This window comes from Podarcis melisellensis (genome assembly GCF_964234715.1).
Source record: "Podarcis melisellensis genome assembly, chromosome: 2".
NCBI classification, from domain to species: domain Eukaryota; kingdom Metazoa; phylum Chordata; class Lepidosauria; order Squamata; family Lacertidae; genus Podarcis; species Podarcis melisellensis.
Window position 1 is genome coordinate 113,908,794 of NC_138529.1, and position 6,458 is coordinate 113,915,251.

The window sequence follows — 6,458 nt, forward strand, 5'->3', positions numbered from 1 at the left end:
TCCGACCCCCGGCATCTGAGAAGGCAATCCTGTATAGGGACATTTGAAAATGTTTAATGTTTTATTATGTTTTTTATATATGTTGGAAACTTCCCATTATATTTATGGAATGAGCTGTCCCTATTTTCATCAGAGAAATGTTGGAGGGTTTGTAAAGGTCGGTGGCTGGAGCGAAGTGATTGCATGATCCCAACCAGCAGATCTGGGAACTGGACTGCCTCCTCCAGCTACCCATTCGAGCTGCAGGCATAGCTGTCAACCTTCCCTTTTTTGCGGGAAATTCCTTTATTCCAGCGCCATTTCCCGCTGCTATCCTGTTAGATATCCCGTAGACTGTACCCGGGAGAGGTGAGGCTGCTCATCCCTTATTTTCCAGTCGGCTGATCCCTTATTTCCAAATCTGAAAATTGACAGCTATGGCTGCAGGGTGGCATCGTCCCAGCTTTCTGAAAATATTTACTGATGAGGATTGCACATCAGATTGTGAATGATTGCACATCAGATCACAAGGAGACTTATTTGTGCAACGTTCTGCATATCCGAAAAGATGCCAGGTAGATTCCAATGATACAATAAATTTTGAGGGAGACAGCGCAATGGGGCGCATCCAGCCTCGCAGCCTCCCAGGGCCCAACCCACAGCCAGCGAGCTCCGATGCCCAGAGAGGCAGTAAAAGGGGCCAGCCAGGGGGACTCGAGAGCGGCTGCACTTTCCTGTCCCCCGCCGAGGAGAGCGGAGGAGCAGCGGCCCGTGGCCTGGCGAGTTTCCCCGGAGAGGAGCCGGATTCCGCTGCAGGGACGGAGCGAGGAGTCCGAGGTGCAGGAGGCGGGGGGGTGGAGGAGGGGGAGAGCACGTGGCCCTGGCAGGATCAGGCCCCGAGTGGAGTCAGAGGCTGCAGGGCGCCCCCCCAACCGGGCAGGAAGGGGAAGGGGCGCAGCGGAGGGGCAGGGCATCTGCAGGAGGGCACAGGGGCAAACATCTCTGGCTCAGGCTGGCACGGACCTTGCCGGAGACCCTGGGGAGCTGCTCCCTTCAGTCCTGAGCTCAAGGGGCAGAATGAGGGGTCCAAGGCAGCTGCTGCTTCCCGATGGACGATGCATATAGTCGCTCACGGATCAGCGGCGTAGCTGGGGCTTTTGCCACCCCTCTCCCTGTCCCTCAGCAGGGAGTCCTCTTCCACGGTCCTCCCCACGGCGGAGAGGGAAGGGGAGGCAGGGGGGGAATGGAAGAGCAGTGCAGCAGGGAGGTGTCCCTCTCACCCTGCAGTCCCCTGACACCCTTTGCAGGCCACTACTCCTGCCCCCCTTCCTCTGACAGTGCCATTGATAAATCTATCGCCCTCCTTGGTGAATTGGTCAGATCGCCTTCTAAAGCTCTCTTTGCCACTTCCACCATCACCGTATCTTGTGGCAATGATGTCCGTCAGGTTCATTTAGCAAGGAAATGGCTTCTTTTGCCTGCCCCAAATCAAGGTCCACTGTGCCTACACATGGAGGTTCTGTTGATCTGTCACGGCAATTAAAACAGCTGATAGATCTATACTCCAGAGAATGCATCTGATCTTTTCCCAAGCTGTCAAAGCTAGTGACCTCTTGTGGCTGCGTGTAAATAAGTGAGACAGGCTTAAGCCTGGTTTCATTAATTGTTTTATTTCCACCTTCCTCAGTAAGGCAAATGAAGGCTGAGGGTTGAAGTGAGTGCCAGATTTGAGAAGGCAGAGGAATGGAGGATTCTTTGTTCAGATTATTCATGTTCAGATTATTATTCATTATTCATTTCATTTCTATGCTGCTTCATATTTTTAAGGAAAAAAATCTCAAAGCAATTAATGGAAAATCTCATTGCAGTTTGTGTCCATAGGATCTTGAGAACATTAACTCTGTAGATCCAGTTCTCTCCTCCTGATAGTCTCAGATTTGAATGTTCTTTCTGATAGAACAGGAGAAACGGAAGATTTATGGGCTTAAAGCTGCATTGATTCTGGAGGCCACATTCCAGTGAGCTTTGTGGCCAATGTATGCACATGCATGCGCATACAGAAAAGAGATGCAGACCATAAAGTCACATGCACACACACCAGAGGTGCTGCACACACTCACCAGACATGCCATCTAGCATACATACAAGTCTTGCAAACACAATCAACATGTTTAGACCTTCCAACCCCAGTGCTGAGCTGGAGGAGAAATAAGAGCACAAGAAGACTCTGCTGAATTAGCAAGGAGATCTGTGAAAAAAGACCCTTCAGATTGTTCTTTAGAAATCCTCTTTAAAGAGCAGCCAGAGGGATCATTTATTTCCAGATCAGGGCTTTTACCCCATTTCAGCACTGTGCTGCTTTGTGGTGAAATTGGAGTTTAAAAAATCTCTCCAAGGACCCTTTAGGCATCTTTCTCTCCAGAACAGACAGAGATCTTCATCCTATGATCAGATCAGGAGATGGAAACCGCAAGGACTAGCAGGACACACCCTGAGGCTTGGCAAGCCATATGCAGCCAATGGACTGCAAGTTAGAGTGTCTTCAGTCAAGAGAGTTTATGACCATCAAATTTAAAATATTTTGGATATTCCTTTTGTCCTTTTTGTAATGGGAATAGGGGGTTGCTTGTGCGTAAGCCGCAACTGCTCCAGACTGCGTTGTCCGGCTAAACCTTTCCCTGGCCGGACAGCCCTTATTCCGTGGCTGTCTTAATCACTGGCAGAATCCGTCAGTGGGCGTTTCCTGAACTTCTTCCAACATAATAGTTCCTTGACACCAAGTCTCCGCCTAGCCTTCCTGCGCGGAAGAGTGGGTGTCCCTAGCGGAGGTCCTGTGCTCTCCCCGCTGGTCTCGGTGGAAGAGTCTCTGAGCTCTCCTCCCTCCGAAGACCTCTCAGGCTCCCTGGCGTCACGGTGATTTCCTTCCCCAGAGGAAGTGCTCTCTCTCCTCTCCCCCTGCTGGTCCCCTCTCCTGCGTCATTGGGGAGCCTTACCACCACTCTTGGCCCCGATGGCAGTTCCCTGACATCCACCTCCCCCCCAGGGCCCTCCTCACCCCCGGCCCGTTCCTTTGATGGTGATGCGGGAAACCCCTGGAAAGAGCTATCCCCTTCCTCAGATGATTCAAATATAGCTCTCCACCTGCTGCTGTCTCTTTCCGCTGCCCAATCTTCCCAGTCTGATTCCTCTCCCTCTGATACCTCCCCTCCCTCCTCTTCGGAGGTCGGATACCCCCTAAACTCTTCTTCTTCATCCGTGGTGCCAAACTGCTCCTCCCAGAATCTCTCTAGTGGTTTCGGCTTCCTTGGGAACCTGCGATGAAACTCCTCCCGAAGATACTCATCCCTGATGGTTTCTGCCGGAACCCACGTGTTTTCCAACTCGGGCTCCCCCTCCCAAGCCACCAAATATTCCACCTGTCTCCCCCTCCACCTTGAATCGAGAATTTCCGTGGCTTGACCGCTGAGTTCCCTTTCCTCCACCTGTGGGTGGGTGGGGATCTCTCTTTCTCGCCCCGGAAATTCCCCTCCCTCCCGGTATGGAGAGAGCAAGGACCTGTGGAACACCGGGTGCAGTTTCATGTTAGTCGGCAAGTTGAGCCTAAAGGCCACAGGATTCACCTGCTGTGTTACCACGAAAGGTCTCAATCGCCTTGGCCGTAATTTCTTACAACCTCCCTTGAACAGTAACCCTTGAGTTGACAACCACACCCGGTCCCCAACCCTTATGGTTCCCCCTTCTCTGCGGTGCTTATCTGCCTGCCTCTTGTACGCTTCCCCGACGTCTTTCACATGCTGCTCCTCGTTCTCCGAGTAGATTAGCACGTCATCTAGAAAGGCCACACAATTCTTGTACAGTAGGGACCCCAACACCTGGTGCATGAAGGATTGAAAACCGGCGGAGCCCGATTGTAATCCGAAAGGCATAACCAAGTACTCAGAGGGGTGAACATGGTGGTTTTCCATTCATCCCCCTCCCTCATCCTAATCCAATTGTACACCCCCCGAAGGTCCAGCTTGGTAAAAATTTTCCACTTCCTTACCCTGGTTAAAATGTCGTCTATCCTGGGCATTGGGAAGGTCACTGGTTCCGATACCAAATTTAACCCACGACTAGTCTAGGCTGTTTGGAGTCCTTTTTGTCCACAAAGAACACTGGGCTGCCCCCCACCGCCCTCGATTCTCTTATGAAACCTCTCTTCAGGTTCTTGTCAATAAACTCCCGCAACTCTTGCATCTCCCTGTCCGACATGGCATACAGCTTACCCACTGGCAGCTGAGCCCCTGGGAGTAGGTTGATTTGACAGTCAAAGGGCCTATGAGGGGGTAGTCTATCAGCCTCCTTTTCACTGAAGACATCCTCCTGAGGAGATTTCACCCCTCCCATATCCAAGAATCTCCTGAGGAGCCTGCTGATTCTACAGAGAGGAGGAGCAATGTTCTGCTTTCTTCTTAGTCAGTGAGTGAGTCAGCCAGTGAGTGAGTCAGTCAGTGTATCGGAGAGAGAGTGTTAGAGATCGTGTCTAGAGATAAGGTTGCTGCTAAGAGCAGCTGCAGACTCTCAGTGTAGCATTGATTTATGCTTAGATCTTTTAGCTCTGTATATAGTTTTGTATCATAGTTGTATAGAATAAAAAGAAGATATTCTACAGAGCTGCTCTCCGAGTGGTTTATACTCTGCAAGACTCTGCACAATTCTGCTGCGCAACGACTGTATTATTGGTCAAGTGAATCCGGTGCTCTCAGCTCTAAGCTGTGAGTCCACAGCATGGTGACCTGTCCCTTTGAGAAAGGTGGTCGCTGGCAGTGCTACCCAGCTCGCCTAGCCCAGTCAGGGTTGAGGTGCATGAGTCCAGTTGGTGCACTGGCTCAAGGGCGATGCTGACACCTCCATGTCAGCGTATTGTGGTGGTAGCCTCCCCTTTTCCCTTACTGCCATCCCTGCCACCCTGGCTACGGCCATCCTCGGGGTTTCTCCCCCGTGGCAATGTTCCAAGCAGTGAGCTGACCCAAAAGTGACTGTCCGCTGGTGCCATGCCACTACTGCATCATGCAGTGCCAGCCAGCTCATCCCCAGTATGATTGGCGGTCCGGCCAGTGTGGCAACGTGAAAGGCAATGGTCTCAGTGTGTCTGGAGACCCTCATTTTCATGGGAGGAGTCTGGTGGGTCACTTCCCCTCCCAGGAGTTCTCTGCCATCAATGGTCGTTACTTGTAAGGAGTGCTCTAGAGGCACAACGTGGAGCTGGTGCTCTAGTGCAAAATCCCTGCTAACAAAGTTGCAAGAGCTGCCTGAATCCAGCAGTGCCTTCACCTTGATTGGGTGCCCGTTAGGGAGTTCTAGCACCACCTCTATGGCTATGGCTGCTCGGGGGGGGGTCTGGTTTGGGCACTTTTACTGGTTGCTGGCCTGGCTGCTGTGCCCTCTGATCGGCAGCCAAGCGCTGGTGTTTCCCTGCTCTTTATTATTCCCCTCCTCCTCACTACCAGCCGCCCCCACCATTCCTTGCCATGCCTTTCTCTGAGGGCAGACCCTGGCAAAATGTCCTGGCTGTTGGCAGAGAAAACACTTCTTGGTCGTTTTTCCCTCTTGCGAACCTCGCTGGAGTTTGACACCCCCCCCCCGCGCGTGCCCCTCCAATCTCCATTGGCTCCGCTGGCTGGGAAGGTTGCTCTGGCATTTCAGGAATGCGGTTGTCATGCCAACGCTCTGCTCTCCCTTCCCACTTCTCTAGAGCGCGCGTTTCTTGGCGTACTCCAACAGCAAGCGCCATCTTAGTCAGCTGATCCATCGATTGCGGGCGGGGCGAGCGGGAAAGTTTGTCCTTTACCGAAGGGGCTAAGACTTCCTCAAATAGCATCTGCACTGGTTCCGAACCCAGTTCCCACCCAAGTCTGTGGATCAGCATCGCAAAACGCGACCAGTTCTCTCTAACTGATTGGCTCCCTTGTTTGCACGCCATCAGTTCCCTGCGAGTCACGCTCTGCTCCACTTGACTGGAAAACATGTGGTCCATGGCACCCAAAAATTTCCTAAGGTCCTTTATGGCAGCATTCTCCGATGCCATTAAGGGTCTGACCCATTCTCTGGCACCGTCTTGGCGATGCCCTATCACATAGGATACCATCGCCCCATCGTCCACAAAGTCATCATACTGCAGGTCCAGCGCGTACTGCACCTCCGTCTTGAATGCATTATAATCTCTGGGATTGCCCCCAAATTTATGCACCAGTTCCGGTAACTTCCTTGCGATGGGGGTGGGTTTCCCCTGGGCATCCTGAGTCCGCCTTTCATCTAGCCGCGCCGCTAGTAGAGCCAGCTGTTGCTCCAAATCTCTGTTTCTCTTCTCCAGAGTTGGTCCTCCCCGTGCTCCCACTCCGGCGCCTGCTCCTCCGGTCTGACTTATGCTGCATTCCCTGTCCACTGAACATGCTCAGCCCTCTCACTGGGTTGTTTTTGGATTTCCCTACCACTGCCTT

At 52.4% G+C, this 6,458-nt stretch overlaps 1 protein-coding gene across 2 annotated transcripts in view; it reads left to right on the forward strand.

Annotated features, from left to right (window-relative positions):
- The first annotated feature begins 705 nt into the window (after positions 1-705).
- Positions 706-6,458, forward strand: part of LOC309364471 (uncharacterized protein) — a 50,819-nt gene continuing 45,066 nt past the window's right edge. For both annotated transcript variants that reach the window (XM_081901811.1, XM_081901814.1), the window contains exon 1: positions 706-816. The gene's annotated coding sequence lies outside the window, so the exon portion shown is untranslated. The remainder of the gene's footprint in view (positions 817-6,458) is intronic.